General features: G+C 42.6%; 1 pseudogene; it reads left to right on the top strand.

The window, feature by feature from the left end:
• Nucleotides 1-12825: 12825 nt before the first annotated feature.
• LOC138156971 (small RNA 2'-O-methyltransferase-like) lies at nt 12826-21811 on the top strand (annotated as a pseudogene).
• The last annotated feature ends 1532 nt before the right edge of the window (nt 21812-23343 follow it).

The raw sequence follows: 23343 nt of genomic DNA, 5'->3' as shown, positions 1-23343 counted from the left end.
CTTATATCTGAATGTCAAATTTTCTAATCAACTCTGGTTTTTTCAGCAAGAATGCTTGAAAGTCCTCTATTCCATTGAATGACCATATTTTCCCCTGAAAGATGATACTCAGTTTTGCTGGGTAGGTGACTCTTGGTTTTAATCCCAGCTCCTCTGACCTCTGGAATGTCATATTCCAAGTGCTTGGATCCCTCAGTGTAGAAGCTGCCAGATCCTGGGTTATCCTGATTGTGTTTCCACAATATTCAAATTGTTTCTTCCTGGCTGCTTGTAATATTCTCTCCTTGATCTGGGAATTCCAGAAGCTGGCTATATAAAACTCCTAGGAGTTTTCTTTTTGGGATCTTTTTCAGGAGGTGATCAGTGGATTCTTTCAATCTCTATTTTGTCCTCTGATTCTAAAACATCTGGGCAGTTTTCCTTGAGAATTTCTTGGAAGATGATTTCTAGGTTCTTTCTTTGACCATGGTTTTCAGGTACTCCAATAATTTTTAAATGATATCTCCTGGATCTATTTTCCAGGTCAGTGGTTTTTCCCATGAGATATCTCACATTTCCTTCTATTCTTTCATTTGTTTGGATCTGTTTAACAGCATCTTGATTTCTCATAAAGTGATTAGCTTCCATTTGCTCCAATCTAATTCTGAAGGAATTATTCTCCTCAGTGAGCTTTTGAGATTCTTTTTCCACGTGGCAAATTCGGCTTTTTAAGGCATTCTTCTCCTCATTGCCTTTTGAGCCTCTTTTGCCATTTGAGTTAGTCTATTTTTTAAGGTGTGATTTTCCTCAGTCAGGCTGTTAAGACTCTCATTTCATAATTTTCTTGCATCATTCTCATTTCTCTTCCCAATTTTTCCTCCACTTCTCTTGTCTGCTTCTTAAGGTCCTCTATGGCTTGTAACCAGCTTGTATTTTTCTTGGAAGCTTTTGGTGCAGGAGTTCTGACTTCACTGTCTTCCTCCTATTCCATGCTTTGCTCCTTTTTGTCCCCAAAATAGGAGTCTAATGTTTGAATCTTCTCTCTGCTTTGTTTCCTTTGCCTGGTCATGTCGCCCCTCAGTCACTTGACCCCTGGGATTTTTGCCACAGTAGGACTCTGCCACCAGACAGGGGAGCTTTTGTCCCAAACGCTGGGGTTTTCTCAGCTGCCAGAGGTATTAGATGGGTGCCCTCTCTGAGGTCTCCACATGCTCTGGCAAGCTGGACACACACTCCAGCACCTCCACCCTAGACTGCTTGGATCTGGATTGCAAACACCCATTTAACAATTATTTTGTATTTAGGAAGATACAGATAATGATATCTCCTTAACATTGACCCTTACTTTCTAAAATTTGAAAAGAAGGCTTACAATCAATGTTGTACTTGTGTTGTGAGCATTGTTATGGAGATTAAAGACTCAAGCAGATCAATGTGATGTTTAAATTTTAATTTCTGGGACTGTACCTTTGGTTTTTTGGTTTGTTTTTATTTTTATTTTGGGGGGGGGGAGGAACTGTAATTTTGAAGAATTCCAGAAGAGTGAAGCTGGAAGTTGGTTATCCATCTTGAAATCACACAGGCAGGCCGGGGTGAGAAATACACCTGTCTCTGTGTGCTCCCTCCCTCCCATGTTCTTCTCTTCTACATTTTTGAGTGGCTGCTATTGCTGCTGCTGGACAGTGGGATGAAGATTGGTGGGGAGAGCTGAGAGTGATGGTTGATGAGACAATGAAAGCAGTTTAGGGGCCAGTTTTTGCCTCTCTCAAACTCCCAGGAGAGGAAGGAGTTAAAAATGTAAGAAACTAATTCTGCTACTAAAATCAGGGGCTTCTTATCCAAAAGGAATTCATTTTAAGTTTGTTGTACATGTCAACCTGAAATAAAGAACACTATCAAAGCAGCAAAAACTAGAATCTTTAATGGAGGCAAGGGGATTGTGATCTAATAAGGGCCACCACACAGCACCAGAGGACTGGAGTGCCTAAGAGGGGGACAGGGTTAAATACATTTCTCATTAGAAAGTCCACAGAGCAGGGGAGCTAGGTGGCACAGTGAATAGAGTACCGGCCCTGGAGTCAGGAGGACCTGAGTTCAAATCTGGCCTCAGACACTTAATACCTACTATCCCTGTGACCTTGGGAAAGTCACTTAATCCCCATTGCCCTTGCCTCCCCCCTCCAAAAAAAAAAAAAGAGATAGAGAGAAAGTCCATAGAGAAAATCCATAGGGAGGTTCTGGAGTGGCAGCAAAAAGGAGGGTTATATGAAGTTTATTTTACAAAATAAGTAGAATTAAGGGGCTCTTTTGTTTCTTCTTCTGGTTTTGATAGCCCTAATTTTTTTTTTTTAAGCAATTGGGGTTAAGTAACTTGCCCAAGGTTACACAGCCAGTTATTTTGTGTGGGTGTTAAGTATCTGAGGCTGGAACCGATCCTGGGTCCTCCTGACTTTGGGGCGCTCTTACTCACTGTGCCACCTAGCCACCCCATAGCCTTACTTTTAACTTCCCTCAGGCAATTTGAAGCTCTGGGATTGAGCAAGGTCAGTTCATGATCAGTTGCATTCAACTCTGTCCTCTAATTGTTATTGTTTTATTCCTCTAACCATTGTCTATGTGATTAATAACAATGAAGGTACACATTTGTTTTTTTTTAAAAAGGGTTAGATTTTTGTGAAAGAGTAGCTTCAACAAGGCTGAGGCTTGGGGTAGGAGGAACATACTGTAACTGCCTTTGGGTGCTTTGAAACAGTGCCCCCCAGCACTAAGTCCCCATATAAGACAGTCTATGAGCAGAAGGAGAATAAATGTAAATTGGCTTAGTAGAGAAAAGCCTTAGTAGGCAAAAAGACTTTTTTTATAAAAAGAGTAATGTGTACTAACAAAGTAAGCTTCTTCCCCTTCAGCCTTACAACTTTTGCCAACACCTCTAGTAAAATGGTATAAAATGGTATACCACTAAGATGACTTCCTTACTACTTATGTTGCCTAAGAGCTCACAATGGGGTACTCAAGCATAAGAAAACACTGGCTAATGACACTGGGGGCCTTAGGAGCATGTTCAGGATGCTTTGCCTGATTCTACTTGGAGGCTAAGAGAGTCAGATTGTGGAAGTCTATGATAAGGCAGAAAAGAAGGACCATCTTTCCACATTAGAGCTTGCTCAGGTATTCTATGGCTATTTAAGGTCTGCTTACTCTACATGGTATTAAAGGGGGAGGAGGGTGGATGCTGAGGTAGAGTTGAGGATGACGGAGAACTTTTAATTGACTAGTGAGATAGAACTGGGGAGGCAAACAAAAAGTCCCCTTCACCATTCACTAAGTGGACCCAAAACAGCCAGAGAATACTGCTCCATCTACTTACAAGTGGAGAACTAGGCCCCTCCATTACAGAAACACACACACTTGGCCTTCAAATGGGGGCTTAGATACTAGCAAATACATTGCACATGCTTTTGAGGATCTGGCAGTTACCATCATGCACACTCCTCAATGTGAGGCCTCCAGGAGGAAAACAAAACTGCCCCCAGCCTCCGTCTTTATAGCCTGACTAATGTATAATGTGAAAGTATTTACAGATCCTATACTTGATTATATGCCGCCATGGGGGAGAGGGGAGGGAGGGGAACAAAATGTGAAACTCAAGGAATTGTGGAATTGAATCCTGTAAACTAAAAAGAAACAAATAAATTAATTTTTAAAAACTATGTAAAAAAACAACAACATTTAAATGTAAATGTCAGTGATTATCACAATTAAGATTCATCCTATTCCTCTTCTTTGATAGAGTTCAAACAGAAACTGTCCAGAGACTAGTGACAATTCTATTATTATTTTATATCTAATGTTCAACCAAGTATTATATAAGCAAATGAAATAAACAAGCTTTTGGTTCTAAAAAAAAAAAAACTGCCCCCAGCCAAGGAGACCAAGAGAAGATAGATGAAAGCATGTAGAAATGCCACTGTCCTTTTTTTCCTCACTCTTCTGCTTATCCTCTACTTCTATTATCCTCCACTTTTTCCCTCAGTACTATTGTGAGAAATGCTGGTAGTTTGGTTTCCACAGACTCTATAGGAACAATGGCTGTTTACATGCAGGAAGGCATAAATCTGCATAGGGGCCTGAGCCAGGCGGGCTCCCACTGGTTGGGGGATATAGTTACCAACTTTTCATTAACACAAATGCTTAATGAGCAGGTCCGGGAAAGTTGTAACCCAGAAGAGCTGGAACCAATCCCAGCTGTGAAGGGAGGAACGTGGAAGGAAATGCAAATGGTAAGAGCATAAAAAGGGCTTGCCTTTGTCTGATCCTTCCGGAGTCTTTTTTGGGAGGTTACCCATTTATTCATTGCAGAATAAATGTACAATAAAGATAATGAAACTTCCTGGATCCTCAACAAGCATGGTTTATTCCTAGACAGAAAACAGATTTTGTTTATAACACTGTTAATAGTAGTTGTTGGGCTTTTGTGTGACTGACTACTTCTTGCCCTGACCTTCCCTAATTATAGGAATCGATCTGTAAATGACTTTTCTAGGTACAAGACAAACAAGGCCTTAAGGTTGTGTTAAGGCAACCTTTTATCTAAAGAAATCTTCATAGGCCGAGCCCAGCTCCACACCAAGGTTTGAGTCCCAAGGCAGGCCTGAGCAGCCACCAGCTGGAGGGACTCCAGATCACCATCAGCTGTGGTGATTCAGAATTATCAACACATAGATGCTAAGGACAAAGTGAGAGGTCAGTGCAGTCTGGACTTTGGGATCCACTAATTGGGAGTGCATCGGCTATTGCCCCCAGTGCAAGAAGCCTCTAAGGGCTGCAGCACAGCCATCGCCATGTGGCAGCTTGAGCTCCTAGCCTGCAGAGTGTAAGGGGAACAAGCGACCAGTCTGAGGGGTATTCGCTCTTGCTTTAACCTGCTTGGATCTGGATTGCAGTCTAGGGTGGAGGTCCTGGGGTTTGTGACTAGCTTGCCAGATCGTGAGGCTTCAGAGAGAGCACCCAACTGATACCTCCAGCATCTGAGAAAATCCCAACATTTGGTATGAAGCTCCACTGTTTGGTAGCAGAGTCCTACCATGGCAAAAAGCCCAAAAGTCAGGTAATTGAGTGGAAAAATGACCAGGCAAAGGAAACAAAGCAAACAGAAGAATCCAACATTAGACTACTATTTTGGGGACAAAAAGGATCAAAGCATGGAATAGGAGGAAGACAGTGAAATTAGAACTCCTGCAACAAAAGCTTCCAAGAAAAATACGAGCTGGTTACAGGCCATAGAGGACCTTAAGAAGCAGATAAAAGAAGTGGAGGAAAAAATGGGAAGAGAAATGAGAACGATGCAAGAAAACTATGAAATGAGAGTCAACAGCCTAAGGAAAATCATAACTTAAAAAATAGACTAACTCAAGTGGCAAAAGAGGCTCAAAAAGGCAATGAGGAGAAGAATGATTTAAAAAGCTGAATTTGCCAGATGGAAAAAGAATCTCAAAAGCTCACTGAGGAGCATCATTCCTTCAGAATTAGATTGGAGCAAATGGAAGCTAATGACTTTATTTTTTTCTCTTTCTTTCTTTTTTTTAAAGAAATTGGGTTAAGTAACTTGCTCAAGGTTACAAGGTCAGTTATTTTTGTGTGGGTGCCGAGTATCTGAGGCCAGAACCAATCTCCGTTCTCCCGAGGCTGGGGCCAATGTTCTTACTCACTTCTCCACCTGGCCGCTCCTAAAGCTAATGACTTTATGATAAATCAAGATGCTTTTAAACAGATCCAAACAAATGAAAGAATAGAAGGCAGTGTGAAATATCTCATGGGAAAAAAACACTGACCTGGAAAATAGATCCAGGAGAGATCATTCAAAAATTATTGGACTACCTGAAAGCCATGATCAAAGAAATAACCTAGAAATCATCCTCCAAGAAATTCTTAAGGAAAACTGCCCTGATGTTTTAGAACCAGAGGGCAAAACAGAGGTTGAAAGAATCCACCAAAAGCCTCCTGAAAAAGATTTTGGTGAAAAACAATCCTGTTGTTGCAGAGGTCTTGGAACCTTGCTGTTGGTTCAGAAGCCGTGAAGATGGATTTTCTTGTTGTATGTTTACAGAAATCCTGGAAGAGGGTTTTGCTCATGTTTTCAGGGGTCCTAGGACTGTTCTTCAGACAGAGAATGAATTAATGAAGACACTGTCAATGTATCTTGTGGCCTTGCTAAGCTTTGTCTCCCCAGTAACAAAGATTGCTGAGAACTTGCCTCGTGTCAAGATGAAGAAAAGACCTTGATTTGGGTATTAAATGCTGTGCTTAAGCTTGTTGTAACTCAGGGGTAGATTCAATTGTTATCCAAGGGTGGGGAACTTTTTATCTTTTTGTGCTCTGTGATTGAACAAATGAATATATTTTACTTATGATTTACTAATCTCCCTTTGAGAAGAGGGGCTTTGTGATGGACTAAATGAAGGTACAGCCTAGGGGTGGAGAAGTATTTAGAAGAGGGATTTTGGGATTGATTAATGAATGTAATGTCCAGGGGTGGGGTAGTACTTGGAGATTATTGAATTACACTTGGTAAATGCTGTATATTGTATTATGCTATATGTTGATTCTGTCTGTTCTTAATTTGTCACTGAATAAAATGGAGAGCACCTATGCTGGTATTTTGAACCTTGGGAAGTTTCCTTTGCTTGGCATTACAGGGCTACAAAAATGAAGTCAGATAATAAGTAATGGAACTGCAAAAGCAGGGTGAGTTTCCCAGAAGTTAGTTGGAAAGGGAATCAGCTAGCAGCTGATAAGGATCTGGACCAAGCACCCCAAAGATAGTAAGGACTTGATGAGAGAAAGCTGAGAGTTTTTTTTGTTACTACAAAGTTAGATGAATGCAGGTTTAATTAGATCCCAAAGCTCAAATGTGTAGATTATGTTTAAATTACATCTAGAAAACTGTCTTTGCACACACCACACCACTCCCAACATATCTGATATCAGAGCAGTGTGTTTAAAACTGCAAAGTTTTTGTCTTTTAAGACTCTTTGATCAGGGCTTTTATATCATAGTCTTAAATGCAATCACTTTAGGATTTCAGTGATTTATTTAAAATATATATTAACGTTGTGGGTTTTTTTAATAAGTAATGTTTGTGAAGGGTGTAAAAGAAATGCAGATCTCTTGATTTATAAATTATTTAGTGTTAACTCCAGATTCTAAAAGGTGAAAAGGAGTAGGACAAAAAAGAGGATGAGTATGATTTTTAATTCGGAAAACTCTGTTAATTAGGCAGGTAAGCCTTCTATAATCTGTTCACAGGATTTGGGAATAGCCAGAACCACACTCTTATCTTCGAAAAGGAACATAAGCCACTGCATGTCTCAAAAAAAATTTGTAATCACTAAAGCATCTAAATGGGTTTTTCTTTTTTAAGGATTTGTCCCACAAACTTCTTCCTTTATCTGGGACTAGGAATAGACAGTGCAGGTTTCTATCTCCTTTTGGGAGAATGAGAGATTGGGACTCCTAGAGGACACCTGAATTTTGTGATATGCAGATTAAAGAAGAGAATCCCTTGGATTGAAATGAATTCCATAGTCCGGGAAAAGTAGGGTTGTTGCAAGCAGGCATTGGCTTAACAATCATTAATTATTTAATTATTATCTCTGAAAGCTGGAGGTCTCTGCCTGGGAAAAATGGCCACACCTTGTCAGCATTAAATCCAATTCCTTTGATCTCTGTAATGCCAATATGATACCCATAGCAGCTGCTATGAATATGCCTGTATATTTCCAGGGTAGATTCTCAAAATACAATAAGCTCTCTTCCTCAAAAGTAAAACCAGAATATTTATTTGGAAATACTAGGAGGTAAGATTTAACAAAGTACTCATTGCTAATCCAGAGAGAAAAGACATCCCAAGTCTTCTGTCTGGCTGGCCTCCTGTATCAGCAATGCCATATTCACAATGCCTATAGAGATTACAAATATGCTGATATAATTATCCATCACAAAATACATCAGGTTTGCCATTTGGGGAAATAAACTAGAAAATTTATTAAGATACCAAAAGACTGAGTCCCAAAACCAGAAAGTGAAAGCCATCAGAGTAGTTATGACATTGGCACAGGTAGATAAAGTAGAAAGCACCCACATTCTCAAGCCTTTAAAACAGAACAGGCTACCTCAGGCAAAGGTCCTCCTCTCCCCACTCACAGCAACCACCCAGCGAGCTCCCAGCAGCTCCGGCCCCTGGCAGTGCTCAGCAGGGGTCCTTAGCAGAAAAGTCCTGCTCCCAGCAAAAAAAAAAAAAAAAGGGCAACCGCAACTGCAACCGCTGCCAACCGCCAACTGCAGGACCGTTAGCTCGGCTTTCACTTTTTCTCGATTTCCGCTTTCTCTTGCTCTGCTATGTCAGCACGTCCATGGTGCATGGAAGATCTTTAAATCCCATAACCCTTACACCTCCCCACAAACAAGTTCCCCTAGGCAAATTCCTCCCTCCACCCTCTCAAGCTGCTCTCTCTTGCCTTGGGCCAACTGTTCCTACTCACAGCTTGCTTCTCTCTCTCTCTCTCTCTCTCTCTCTCTCCTTCCTTCGCAATCTCCCACACTGATCTCCATGTGACTCAGGCTGTACCAGCAGGTCACATAGTCCTGTTAATGGGCAGGGGAGATCTTTCTGTTTCATTAACATTACAGTCTCTTTGCCTAGACCAAAAGCAGCAGTAGAACTCAGTGTCTTAGGGCTTCAACCCAGTCCATTTTTAAGCTAACCTAATAACAGGCATGATTTCAAACAGTTTTTAAAATGTCATATGCATTCACCGCTGGTGATTATAAATCCAGATTTGATTTGATTTAAACCAATCTGTCCTGAAGGAAATAAGAGCAGAGTCTGAGAATGCTCTCTTTACCAGAACTATTACAACCAAACAGGAAAAGATTTTTGTTATTTAGCATTAAGAAATGTGTTCTATTTACCTCAGTTTACTCTTCTTTAAGGAGATAATAATGGAACCCACTTCCTAAAGTTATTGTGGGGATCACATCATTAAAAAGTGCTTGGCATAGGACAAACATTTGAATGTTGACTGTTTTTATTATATCTTTAATCAGCTGTAATTGCTTCATACTCAGTAACTTTATATAGGTTTTTAGATTTAATCAGTACACAATGCCAATGGTGATGAGATAAATGATTTTCTGTGTAAAGAAATTTGGAAGCACATCCAACTAAATTAAGGTCACCTGATTGCTAAGTAATTGGCTTTGTTTAGTTTAAATATATGCTGGTTGTTTATGATATTGTTATATTTCTAAATTTTCTTATATTGTATAATTTGGCAACAATTGCATCACTGATGTTGTTAGAAAAGCAATTTCTCCTACAAACTAGATGTTGTTAGATTAAGAATTGTACTGTAAGAAAGAAAAAAAAATGAATGGGTTAGGAAGCTGTTAGGTCATTCTATCTGACCATGTGTTATAATATTCTGAAGTACTGTAATTTAACAAATAATAATTTCCAAGTTCTGTTCATATTTAAAAGGAAGTTTCAGTAAAAGTTATTTGGTTATCACTCATGAAAAATTATGAGATTGTCAACTCAGCTATTTGGAGTTTATTGTTTTAATCAAGTCCATCATGGACTTACCTGTGTGCTTTCACAAAGTACTCCCAATTATCTGACATTCCAGACCAATTCTCCCCCTCCCTCTTTCCTGTTCCCTTTGCTTATTTGTATGGACATCCCAGAGCAGTCCTCCACTTCCTCTTTCCTGTTCTTGCTTAACAAAGATGTAAGTCTATTTAAGTTGTGAAGTTAAAGCCAGGAACCTCTTTTTGTTTTGGTTTTAAGGAATAGAATTTCAGTGCAGACAGTTATGTTAGTAAAGAGTAGTAACTTATGAACTATCTTAATGGAAAATTTGATATTAGTTATGTTTGTTATTTAATTGGGAACTAGAATATGTGAAGAAATTTGTGCAAACTACTTAAGACCCACTTTAGGGGCAGCTAGGCGGCACAGTAAATGGAGCCCTGGAGTCAGGAGGACCTGAGTTCAAATCCATCTCAGACACTTAACACTTACTAGCTTTGTGACCTTGGGCAAGTCACTTAACCTTGATTGCCCAGCCCTCCCCCCTCCCAAAAGTAAAAAAAAAGAGACTCACCTTAAAGATGTTCCCATTGTTTAAGGAATTCTAAGAGCAGTAGTATTTTTCTGTGATAAATCTCTTACTATTATGAAATGTGGGATTATAGTCACATACCTGAAACTTATGTGACTGTCAACTGACATTATTTTGAGTCTGACTCCAGGAATCATCAAGGAATGCTATTGAACCAATGATCCATGAAGCCAGCAACTCTATGGGGTTTATGAACTTCACCTATGAGCTACAGAGGGTATTCTCATGAGAAGAGTTGGGAGAATGACTATTTGCATGAGCTGAGGTAGGAATTTTCTGACTTAATTTCCCCAATATGACACCTGGCTGACTTTAAGCCTGGCTCAGTGCAATTGCCATTTACATAACTTTTGCCTGGAATTGACATGAAGTTAGGAAAACATTGCTCCCTTCCTCTATTTACGTCCCTATTCTTTTATAGAAAATTTCTATAATCAAAAAGTTTTATAAGTACAATATTAAATCTATTAAATAGTAGATTGATACTGGAACATCTGAGTTGTTCTAATAAGTTATTATCTGAATTATTCCAGTAAGATGCAAATATAAGATTAAGCTATTTTCGCCTAGAATTTTAGTCCAAACAACCAACTAAGTATTTAGCCTTGACATCAGTTACTAGATCCTGTGTAATTCCTTTTAAATAAGGTCCTTTAATTCCTCATAATTGTATGAGGATAATTATGTCAAGGACCTATGAAACCAGAATATGATTCTGTTATTTGGCTAATAGCACAACTATCTCAGTTCTGTTACAATTAGTTATCTTAGAAGAGGAATGGCTTGTGGTTTCTCTGGTAAATGCCTTAAAAGAAACACCCACTTTAATTAGGGCTTATTTATTTGAATATGGCTAGAACCCCCCAGACCACAGGTCTTGCTTCTAGACCAGCCCTAATTGCCATCATTGTAGAAAGCAACTCCTGTGGAGATGGAGGTGGAGAAGCAATGAGGTGGCACAGTGGATAGAGCATTAAGCCAAGAGTCAAATATGACCTCACACACTTACTGTGTGACCTTGGGCAAATCACTTAACTTCCCTTTGCCTCATTTGTATCATGGGGATAAAAATAGTATTTACCTCCCAGGGTTGTTGTGAAGACCAAAAGAGATAATAATTGTCAAGTGTTTAGCACAGTAACTATAGGAATCTATAGTATAGTAAACACTAGACTGGCCCATAGTAAGTGATTGTGTGATGATACCTGGATCCCAAAAAGTAAAAGGCCATGTCTTTGAAAGCAGCCCAGTCCCTGAACTTTCCCACACATTTCAGCAGCCCAGATCACTGGCATTTCCACCCTAGGCATCTGGTCTATTCCAGCCCACCTAGATACTCAATAATCTTTTAAACAGCCCTTTCACTATGGCTCTCAGACCACTTAACTCCTTTCATTGTGCCCCCCTGGCCCACCCCAGGCTACTTACCACTCCTTAATCCCATCAAGACCTTTTCACTGACCTTTTTCCCCTCTTTTGAATATAAGTACCACTTTCACCCCCATTAAGTTGCAGATTTACTAGGAATTTTGCTGCTCCATTGGCATAATAAACCTCATTACTTGGACTGAAAGAAGGCTTGAGTACTTGAATTCTTTCCAAGCAGACTCACCCTGTACTCTTACATTTTGGGGTTCTCAGCATCCCAAACTGCAACAGTAAGCACTATACAAATATTAGCTATTATTATTATGCAATATGGCAAGTGCTTTTTTGAATAATGCAGCTCTGTGCCTTTGACAGCCATAGTTACAGAAGACCTAGAAAAAAAAATACTTGCCTTAGTCACCTCCAAAGCCTCAACATCAGAAAAAGATATGATTTGTAGAAATGACTGAAGGGTAAAAGGATTGCAGATTTCAGTAAAGATGAAGAGCAGGAATAGGGGTGGTAAGGGAAAGATGGAACTGATGAGGTAATGGGACCTGAACCCCTAAAGGAAAAGACCTAGAAGCAACCAGTGACATACAGGCCTGACCCTGTAATTCCTCAGATAAAAGCTATCAATGAAGGCATAGGGTGCCTGCCCAAGGACCATGCTTCTGGTAAACCTTTGTATAAACAGAACGATCTTGTCCCTTTAACAAAGCTATTTCTATTGACTCCTTGAATTTTCCCATAATTCCAGCAGCCCAGAGAGCTGGCATCTTTGCTCAAGGCACCTGGCCCACTCCAGACTACTTTCATAAACTGACCCATTCCTTAATCCTACCCAGATCACCTAATTAGCCTACTTGACATTCCTTTCACCGTCCATTTTGAATATAAGCATCAGTATCATCCTTATTAGTTTGCAAGTTCCCTAAGGAACTTTGCCCTCTTCTATTGGTGTCACGATAAACTTTCCCACTTGACTAGAAGACAGTTTAAGTGCATGACATTCCAGGTGACCACCCTGCCCTGTACCCTGATATTTTGGGGTTCCCACACCCCTAAACTGAATCAAAATGATAAAAGATTATTATTAAAGAAATTTCAGAGCTCATGAACATGGAAGTGGAACACTTGTAGGTGATACCAAGATCAAGGATGTGATTCTCTCTGCGTGTAACTGAGGTGGAATGGAGAAGTAGATGGTGATAATTAAGAAAATTAAGGACCTGGAAAGTTAAAGTGCTTGAAGGAGTCAAAATATGGACACTGAAGGTCAGGGTGGAGTGACATTATGATTGATTCAGATATTCAAGGAATTCAAGTAAAGGAGAATATTAAATTCACACCTTAATATCTGAACAGTGGCATAAGTTTGTTTTATATTTTTGCATAGAAACAAAACCCCAAAATGTTGCAGATTTGGGATGTACCAACTGTAAGCTCTTATGAAGGCAAAAATATCATGAATCCACTGAGGTGTTTACTTCACTGGATATCAATGAGAACATATTAATGTGGAACATTTATAGGTTACATATGGGTGCTAGAGACCATCTAGACCCCAGGGAGAGACCTTTAACTATTACTTTATATCATGGTTCTGGGGTGGGAAAAGATCCTTGCCTCCTTGGATTTGATTTGCTAACACTCGTAGAACTAATAGAATATCTAAATGCCAAAGAGTTGATCCAGTTCCCAGAAGTAACATTTAGATTCTTCTCTCCAACCATGGTTATTATCAACATGCCAAATTCCAAATTTAATCCCTTGTTTTCAGAAAAGACACTATTCAACACGCAGATCACAAGTTTGAATAGGAAAGAACGCAATTTCAGAACTGGGCTTTAGATGAAGCTAGACACTATGGCTATTAACTATAGTAATAACTATGGTTATTGTTATGGTTATTAAGTGGAGTTTACTGGATTAGTGGAACCACCACCTGGAACTGAGGCTGTTCAGTTCTGTACTCAGAACTGAAGGCTTCTGTACAAGTCTTTGGGGAAAATATACCAAACTGTTGAATGTCTACACAATGAAAAAAACATCAAAGGTACTCACACAACAGTCAGTACAGTGATATATCCATGTCTGAAGGAAGGAAAGTACCTTTGGAAGGAGTATTCAATGAAGTTTATTCTTGAATCTTAAAAATGAGGAGTGTTCTACTAGAGATCCTCAATATGAAGAATGTGGGTGATAGCAGTAATTGTTGAGCCAAAAGGAGCGAGACAAAAGATCCCTGAAAGTAAATTTGAAAGTGAATTTTATTACCCCGGGACTGCTGGGGTCACATACCCAGATCAGGCAGTGAGTTGGCATGGACAATGTGCCAGTTTTTAAAGAGGTTCCAATAGTTAGGTTAAGTAAGCTGAAACTACAATCAGTGATTGGTCAGTGTATATTTGAATTTCCCACACCCTTGAAGTTTACCCTAGGCTGAGGGACAGGGAACCTAGAATAGGCAGAGATGGGGAATATCCGGTGGGTAGGGAGGGCAGGGGATAGAGAAGAATAGGGAAATATCTGACAGGGATTTTACCCTAGGCTGAAATTCCTGCTCATGGATCAATTGAGGGAGGGAAGGGTGGAGTTGTACTCAACATTCTCTACTTTTCTTTGTAGGTATGTCAAACCTTTGATATGGCTGGAGCCACATCATCCAGGTTACCCAATTCTGTTCCTAAAGGATGGTAGCAGGGGTCCCTGACAATTAACATTTTAATGGAGTTGATATGGGACTTGGCAAATTGTAGAAAGCTATTGATGAGACAGGGTCCTACAATCAGAACTATGGTCAGGAGGAAGAGAGGACCAACCAAGGCTGATACCAATGTAGTGAGCCAGGGGGATGTCCGGAACAAGGACTGATACCAATTCTCAGACTTTTCCAACTCTCTTTGTCTATTAGCAATATTCTGGCGTACCAACTTCAGACTTTCCTGCACCACTCCAGAATTGTTTGCAGAGAAGCAACAAGCCTCGCCATTGGCTGCACACAGGCCACCCCATTTAAGAAAAAGAAGGTCAAGGCCTCTGTGGTTCTGGAGAACCACCTCTGCCAGAGAGTCCACCTATCTTTCCAGGGCTGAGATGGACTGCTCTATGTGGGAGACGTCGATGTTTACCTGTGTACTTAAGGCCTGATAGTTGGTCTCCCCCTTAATCAAGGCTGCCATCCCGATTGCTGCAGAACCCACAAGGCCCAAACCCACTGAGATGGGAATGAGGAGTGGTACTGCCCACCTTTGGTTGTGGCTCAGTTGCCCTTCTGGGGAAAAGTAATGCCAACCTTGTTTGCCTGGGAGAAGGGTGACCCGGGGAATTATGGCCACTAGGATGCACAAGGGGCCCTCAGTGTGTTATTGTTTTCTGAGGGACACTGTAGCAGAGACACACTGGGTAAGGCCATCATGGCATGCCCACCAGGCTCCTAGAGGGGCAGGGAAAGTAGTCTGAGCTAGAGGCCTGAATCTAGTGGGTTTGTCCACAAATTGAGCTATACCAAGAGCTGGATAAAGGAGTGCTGGATGATATGAGGCAGATATCTGTTCCCTGTACATCCCCGAGGGTGAACCTTGGGTGGTCCCACTCACAATTATCTGTGTTGGAAGTAGGGGTGACTGAGACATTTAGTGCCACCCCTTCATAGTAAGGAGGCTGTGGTTCAACGTAGATCCAGCAATCTTTTCCCAACTTGTAGTTAGAGCTGTTAAGTGTTTTATGAACAACTGACAGGAGGGTAAGTAAAGGGGCCTGCTAATTGCGAGATTCCTGAATCTTTGAAGATAGGGGGCATATGACCTGACCGGGGCCCAGTGGTGACAGCTGGTATTGTGATTTGGACATCGGGGTTCCCTATTGGGGCAGGGATAGCCAAGTCCCTTATGGGACCAATGGGGTGATGATCGGGTAGGGGCACAGGAGGCTTCTTGGTTACAGTCAGTACTACCGTCTTTCCCACCTGCCCCTCCTCCTCCTCTTCCTCCTCCTCTGGAGCGACCATAGTCCCCCAGGCAGGAACGATGATTCCCAGGACCCGAGAGACCGGGACTCCCCAGGCGGGGTCAGAGGGGTTTTGAACAGTGAGATCAAGCTTGGGTTGCCAGGGGTCAGACCTGATTGTATGGATTCAGAACAATGGGTCCAATCCCCCACTATCACCTGCCCTGTAGCACAGGGAGGCACCAGGGCTAGAAGAGGGAAGGTGGTAAGCTGTGACACAAGAACAGGTGCACGGGCATCCTGTATCTGAACAGAGCAAGTAGCCTGCATCTGCTGGTGGGCCCCCAAATAGTCTAGTTCAGGGGAAAAGGGAGTTGAGGGGGAGCCGTATGTGTTCTGGGTTCTGGAAAGTCCAGGATTGTCCATTTCCTGTGGTTACCACCCAGGTATAGCTTGGTCTGGGGCATGGGGATTGTGGAGGACCACGCAAGGAGGTAAAAGGAGGATGAGGAAGAGGATCGGATAAGCCTTAGCTTTAGGGGGTCCTCGTGGACTTCTGCTTTCCATTCTGAGGTGACAGCAGGCTCCACTCTGGTATAATGGAGCCAGGTGGGGATAGAGTCCACTTTGGCAGCAGTGGGTGTAGTGAGGATCATGACATGTGGCCCCTTCCACCTCAGCTCCAGAACCGTAGTGGTGAATTTCTTTACCAGCATTGAATCTCCAGGTTGAAACGGGTACACTGAGGCTGAGCTTGGGACCGGGAAGGCAGCGGGGACTGAGGGGAGGAGTTTTTTCTGAGTTGCCTGCAAACCCCGTAGGAACTCAATGAGGGAAGAGTTAGTTATTTCAGCGTTTAGGTCTTCCCAGATTAGAGGAAGAATGGGTGGTGGTCTTCCAAACATAATTTCAAATGGGGTCAGTCCTAATTTATTGGGAGTGCATCTGCTTCTAAGCAGGGCCAGTGGCAGGAGGGTGACCCAGGATTCCTGGGTTTCCAGGACAGTCTTGGTGAGAAACTCCTTCAGAGTCCTGTTTGCCCTCTCCACCTGCCTGGAGCTCTGAGGCCGATATGCACAGTGTAGTTTCCAAGTAATCCCTAAAGCTTTTGCTATTGCTTGTGATATTTTGGCTACAAATGCTGGTCCATTATCTGACCCAATTCTCATGGGGAGGCCAGACTGAGGGACAATTTCGTTAAGGAGTTTTTTTTGCTACTATTAGGGCTGTTTCATTTTTCACAAGGAATGCTTCTACCTACCCAGAGAATGTATCCACCAATACCTGTAGCCCTGCACACATGGTTTTATCTCAGTGAAATTGACCTCCCAGTGTTCCCCTGGCTGCAATCTTCTTACTCTGACCCCCACTGGTCCTATTTTTTTCTTTCACATTTACCCATGCACATGTCTCCCAGAGACTTACAGTGCTAGATAGGTGCTCATTTGGATGGGGAATATAGTACCTTTCTCACAAGAGGAGACCGAGTTTTCTTTCCCCCAGGTGAGTCGTCTGGTGTAAAAAAATAGCCTTATACATTCCCTCCCCAGAGCTTCAGGGACTAGGAGGCGGTCTCCTGGGAGGACCCACCAACCTGACTCCTCCTTTTTCCCTTTTGATTTATGGGCAAAGGAATCTTCCGTTTTAGAATAGGAGGGAAAAATGGGTACAGTGGGCATTTCCATAAGGGAACAGACAGTTGGGGAAAGGGAAGACACAGCAGCATGTCAGACGCCCAGATCTGCCTCTGGGGTGTAATTCACTTGATGGGCTGGCTAACGAATGATGGAAACGCAGGAGGGGAGGCAAATAGAGTCAAGAAAAGATAAGATTTCGTCCTGGTTCTTTATAGCCTTGCCGGCCACAGTCAGGAGACCGTGTTCACAGTAGATAGCACCATGGACGTGAGCTGTGGCAAAGGCATACCGGCTATCTGTGTAAATGTTAGCTGACTTTCCCTCCGAGAGGCGGAGGGCCTGGGTCAGAGCAACGAGCTCGGAGCATTGGGCAGAGGACCCAGGAGGGAGGGGGTATGACCATAGGACCGAGAGAGATGGGGAGGGCACTACCGCTGCACCAGCCCTGTGTATCCCTGCATTGACGAAACTGCTGCCATCAGTGAAGAGGATTAAGTCAGGGTTCTTCAGGGGTGTGTCAGTGAGATCCCTCTCGAAGCCTGGACCTGATCAAAGACCCGAAGGCAATTGTGGACAGCAGGGGAGGGTAGACTAGGTTCAGGGTCAGGGAGCAAAGTGGAAGGGTTAAGAACAGAGGTTTTTTAAAAAGTTAGACAAGGCTGATCTAGGAGGAGAGCCTGGGGTTGGGTTAGTCAGGAGTTAGAGAGCCAGCGGGTAGGATCGCTATGGAGGAGAGTCTCCACAGAATGAGGGGCGGAGATGGAAAGGGACTGACCCAAGGAAAGCTTATCAACTTCCTTAACAAGGAGGGCCATTGCAGTGACGCCCCGAGGCAAGGTGGCCAGCCTGCAGCCACTAAATCTAAACATTTGTAAAGACAGGCAACAGGGCAGCTCCAGGGGCCCAGGGATTGGGTGAGGACTCTTTTAGTCACCCTATTAGATTCAGCAACAAAAAGATGGAAAAGCTTGGAAATATCAGGTAGGGCTGAGGCAAGCACTGAGGCCAATATGGCCTTGAGGGTATCAAAAGCCTCTTGTACTGGGCCAGACCAAGAAAGGTGCCCAGCTCCTGCAGTGGCAGAATAAAGAGGTTTCACAATTTCTGCAAAACCCAAAATCCAGAGCTGGCAGTAACCTACTCTACCCCCAAATTCTCGAACCTTGTTGTTGTTGTTGTTTTAAGTCTTTGGGGTTGGTAAGTCTAGAATGGTTTGAATTCTGGAGGGGGAAAGGGATTGAGTACCCCCTGAGAGAATGTAACCAAGATAGGTGACCTGAGATAAACAGATTCGAGCTTTCTTGGAAGAAATTCGGTAACCCAAAGACTGCAAGAGAGAAAGAAGATCGGAGGTGGCAGATAAACAAGGGCTTTCAGTAGGTGCTGCAAGGAGGATATCATCAACATACTGAGACACAATGTGAAGGGGGGAAAAAAGCTAAGGGAGTCTAGTGAGAAAATCTCTGGGCCCTGTCAAGCAGTGAATGCTAGACCCTCTAGAGAGCAGCAGGCTTTTTTTCCTTTTCTTTTCCCCGGGATCATTCCTTTTTCCAGTAGCCTAATTCCTTACAGTAGGCACATTGGTCCCTCTCAAGAGGGGGTGTAACAGTAATTAAATTTAAAGATCCCCCTGCATTGGCTTGGTTTTTGGTTTGATTGTGTTAAAACCCAGAGCTTGTGAATCCCGCTTGTGGGATGGACTTGTTGAGTGAAAAGAGAGGGCTGGACTGGGAGGAGCTGGAGACGTAAATTTAGAGAGACACAAGAAAAAAGAGAGGCAGAAGAATTTTTTGGAAGCAGCACCTTGGAGGCAGAGAAAGACTGAGAGGATTGCTGAGGGCCACTTTGAATTGCCCAGGACTTTTGAGAGCTGCCACCCAGAGCTGCCAAGAACTGAGGAGACATGGCTGTTATGCTGGTACTTTGTCTGTTTTGATGTTGTTTTGCCAGATTTGTCCACTGGTGAAAGACAATCCTGTTGTTGCAGAGGTTTTGGAACCTTGCTGTTGGTTCAGAGCTACTGAGACTGTTCTGCAGACAGAGAGTGAATTCTGTCCACTGGTGAAGGACAGTCCTGTTGTTGCAGAGGTCTTGGAACCTTGCTGTTGGTTCAGAAGCCCTGAAGATGGATTTTCTTGTTGTATGTTTACAGAAATCCTGGAAGAAGGTTTTGCTAATGTTTTCAGGGGTCTTAGGACTGTTCTGCAGACAGAGAATGAATTAATGAAATCACTGTCAATGTATCTTGTGGCCATGCTAAGCTTTGTCTCCCCAGGAACAAAGATTGCTGAGAACTTGCCTCGTGTCAAGATGAAGAAAAGACCTCCATTTGGGTATTAAATGCTGTGCTTAAGCTTGTTGTAACTATGGGGTAGATTCAATTGTGATCCAAGGGTGGGGAACTTTTGACTTTTTTGTGCTCTGTGATTGAACAAATGAATGTACTTTACTTATGATTGGAAACTAATCTCCATTTGAGAAGAGGGGCTTTGTGATGGACTAAATGAAGGTACAGCCTAGGGGTGGAGTAGTATTTAGAAGAGGGACTTTGGGATTGATTAAATGAATGTAATGTCCAGGAGTGGGGTAGTACTTGGAGATTATTGAATTACACTTGGTAAATGCTGTATTTTGAATTATGCTATATTTTGATTCTGTCTGTTCTTAATTTGTCACTGAATAAAATGGAGAGCACATGCTGGTATTTTGAACCTTGGGAAGTTGCCTTTGCTTGGCATTACAGGGGGCGGGCACCATGTGGTGTGGTGCCCACTTGGGCACCCTGTTTGGGAGTCTGAAGTGCAGCCACAAGGACCCAGGCAAGCTTCTTGTCTGCTTTGTCAGAGGAGCTGTCCTTTTTGTCATAAAACTTTTGGGCAGTTTCTACCAGCTAGGATATAACCACTCCCTCAAAACTTTTCTGTTTCTGGAGTTTCTTTTTAATGTCAGGGGCAAACTGGGAAGCAAAGGCAATATTTAAGGCTATGGCATTTTTAGGGGCCTCGGGGTCAATAGGAGTGTCTGAGAGTGGGTGGGCCACAAGGATTCAGATACCCCTTTGGAAAGAACAATTCCTAAGTCAGAGAGGGGAATGGGTGACGAAGTCTAGCCAGACATCAATATAAGGGAACTGATCTGGATGTCCTGGATTCCCTGTGACCACCCAACACACTGATTGGATAATTTGCTTGTTGAAACTTCCCTGAAGGGGCCAGCCCACCCCAAACATGGGCCACTCATTCATGCAATAAGAAATGAGTTTCCTCTTCTTCAAGGGGACCCCATAATCTGTCCCATCCAGATAGGCTACTCTAAAATGGCTTAGTATGCAACCCCGGGGAGTTTTTGATGTACTGGCTGAACCTCCCATGTTCTAGGATGAAAAGACAGACAAACAGTATAGTCTTATAAACAAATATATCTTCCCAGTGGAAATAAGAAAAGCTTCCTTGGAGGTGCTCATCTGATAGCCACTTGAATACCTGCTTTGCAGAATAAAAACCGAAAAGGCTTTAAGCAAATGAGCCCAAGACAAAAGTTTACAAACATAGGACACATAAAAAGACAGACAAATAATAGTCCCTACCCACTTGTTTACCTCCTGCAGATTCTGAACAGGAAGCAAATGAGCTCAAGCAATCATAGGACACATAAAAAGACAGACAAACAGACATTAACCAGACCGCTGACGGGAAAGAGGCCCAACCAACGTCTCGAGCTTTGCCCAGGGAGGAGATGCCCCCTGCATAAATGGCTATGTCTAGCCCTCCCCCCTCCAGGAAACAGGACAGAATTTTACTCACCTCCAAACTGGAGGTCCTGGATCCATGAAAAGGCCGAATGAGGAGCAAGTTGAAGTTGGGAGGCAAGTGCGATCTTTCCCTCCTGAAGACCTGGGGCCCTGGAACGTCCTCACGGGTAGTCACCCTAAGAATAGGGGCAAGCAGATGCCTACCTCCCAAGGCCAAGAGCTCTTCTTATTCGGGGATCTTTGCAGTGCCATGGAACATTGCAGATCTCACTGGGGCCTCCAATTTTTGTTGAGCCGAAAGGAGCAAGACAAAAGATCCCCGAGAGTGAAATTTGGAAGTGGATTATATTACTGAGGGATTGCCAGGGTCACATACCCAGATCAGACAGTGAGTTGGCATGGACAATGTGCCAGTTTTTAAAGAGATTCCAATAGTCAGGTTACATAAGCTAAAACTACAATCAGTGATTTGTCAATATATATTTGAATTTGCCCTTGAAGTTTACCCTAGGCTGAGGGACAGGGAACCTAGAATGGGTGGAGATGGGGAATATCCTGTGGGTGGTGGGGTCAGGGGACCGGGAAGAATGGAGAAATATCTGGCAGGGATTTTACCCTAGGCTGACATTCCTGCTCATGGATCAATTGGGGGAGGAAAGGGTGGAGTTGTGCTCAACAGTAATGAGTTTAAATTTGTTCATCCTGAATGTGATGAGTTCAAAAATGACCCCACTGAGGAGATCTCCAAGTCATTCTGTATTGAAAATGTATTTTATGTACCTCTGGAAAGGTTTTTCTTTTTCCCCCAAATAAAACACCTATGTGGTGACCTTGAGATTTTAATAATGCTAATTGCTGATGGATTTACACCAAGGAGTGGTAGCTCTGACATGATTAACATTGTTGATGAAGAGGATTGTGATTTGAGTGACAATGATGGATGATTTATGTTTTGGAGGGCTACAAGTGGGGAGGAGCATAATAGTTGTGGCTCTGATAGGACTTGCCTATGATGGGGATGATCATGACAATCACAGATTGCTAAATCCTTGTTGTTTTCACAGATTCAGGGAATTAAACTTCTTAATGGGTAAAAAAAGAAAATGAGGCCAGAAGTTGTGGAGGAGGGAAAGACTGCAAGTCAGGCATTGAATTCATTGAGGAAAAAAAGAGAATGTCCTTGGGATCAATTAAATACCTGTCACCTGAATTTGGATTGAATGATAAATTTGAATAAAGTGAAACTCAAACGAGAATTTGCTGAGTGATAGTGGTAGAGGGAGAGTCTGGAAGTGGCAGTGGGGAGCAAGGAGTAATCTGACTCCCCCAATACAACCAGTGGAAAGGGAGAAGAAATAGCATGAATAGAAATGCAACTAGTACTGGAAAGGGTAGCCAGAAATTCAGTTTCATCAGGTGGGAACTGGGTCTCAGTAAGTGCCAGATGATGGAAAGAATGAGAAAGGAAAAGATTTAAGATGAAAACAGTTTTGTTAATTATGGAGCAAGAATTCCAGAGAGCAAGAGTGAAAATGCAGATGGACATTTGCAGGGTAGAGATAAAGAGGATAGGAACGAAGGGACAGGGGTTTGAGGAAAGGTAATGGGGTTTGTATTTCAGGAGCCAGAGGTTCAGAATCACTGGAAAAGGGAAAGTGGGAAGGCATGGGAGTATACTAACTATTGAAGAATGAGTCTAGGGGCGGCCAGGTAGCACAGCGAGTAAGAGCACCGGCTCCAGTGTCAGCACGACCTGGAGATCGAATCCTGGGCTCAGACACTTAGCACCCACCCAGAAACACCTGGACGTGTAACCTTGAGCAAGTTACTTAACCCCGATTGCTTTAAAAAAAAAAAAGAATGAGTCTAAGCAGAGTTTTAGTGATTGGAGAAAAGTGTATTAAGGGACGTTCTTGAGTGTACTGTGTCCTTATGGCAGGTGGTGAGGTTGTAATCTGTGAGGCTTCAGGATGCAAAAGAAAGGAGACAGGAGGCAGCAGTGGGAGATGAGTCCAATCTGGGGACAGCCTGTAAAGCATTTCAGAAGTTCCTGAAACACAGAAGCCAGAAGAAGGTGGCCTGGATCTCAGGCTGATGGAGGAGACTCTGAGAATGCCTAGGAGCAAACCAGTAAAATACCCAAATGTGAAATATAGGTTCTCCCAAACTGGAAGAGTCTAATAGCCACCATCTGATCTAAAATTCTCTACCACTATGACCTCATCCAACCTAGGTAGCATTATATAACCAATTCATGGTAAATGTCTACACCTTCAGGAATAGGGGGCCCCTTTCAGAACCCTGCCCACTAAACTGGGAAATATGAAGGGGAATTCAAACAGTTTTAAAAAAACCTGAAACTCTCAGTTGGTCTGGAGAATATGAGAAATTGTGTAGTAACTTGTGTCAAATGTGCAATGATTGCATTTCTGCCACAGATGAATGACAGCCAACTGTTTTCCAAGTGTAGAGTGAT

This window comes from Petaurus breviceps, unplaced genomic scaffold (assembly GCF_028583685.1).
Source record: "Petaurus breviceps papuanus isolate PSGF00001 unplaced genomic scaffold, PetGlider_PUasm1.0 164, whole genome shotgun sequence".
NCBI lineage: Eukaryota > Metazoa > Chordata > Mammalia > Diprotodontia > Petauridae > Petaurus > Petaurus breviceps.
The sequence above is the reverse complement of the archived record's forward strand: the minus strand, read 5'-3'. Positions and strand labels throughout refer to the sequence as shown.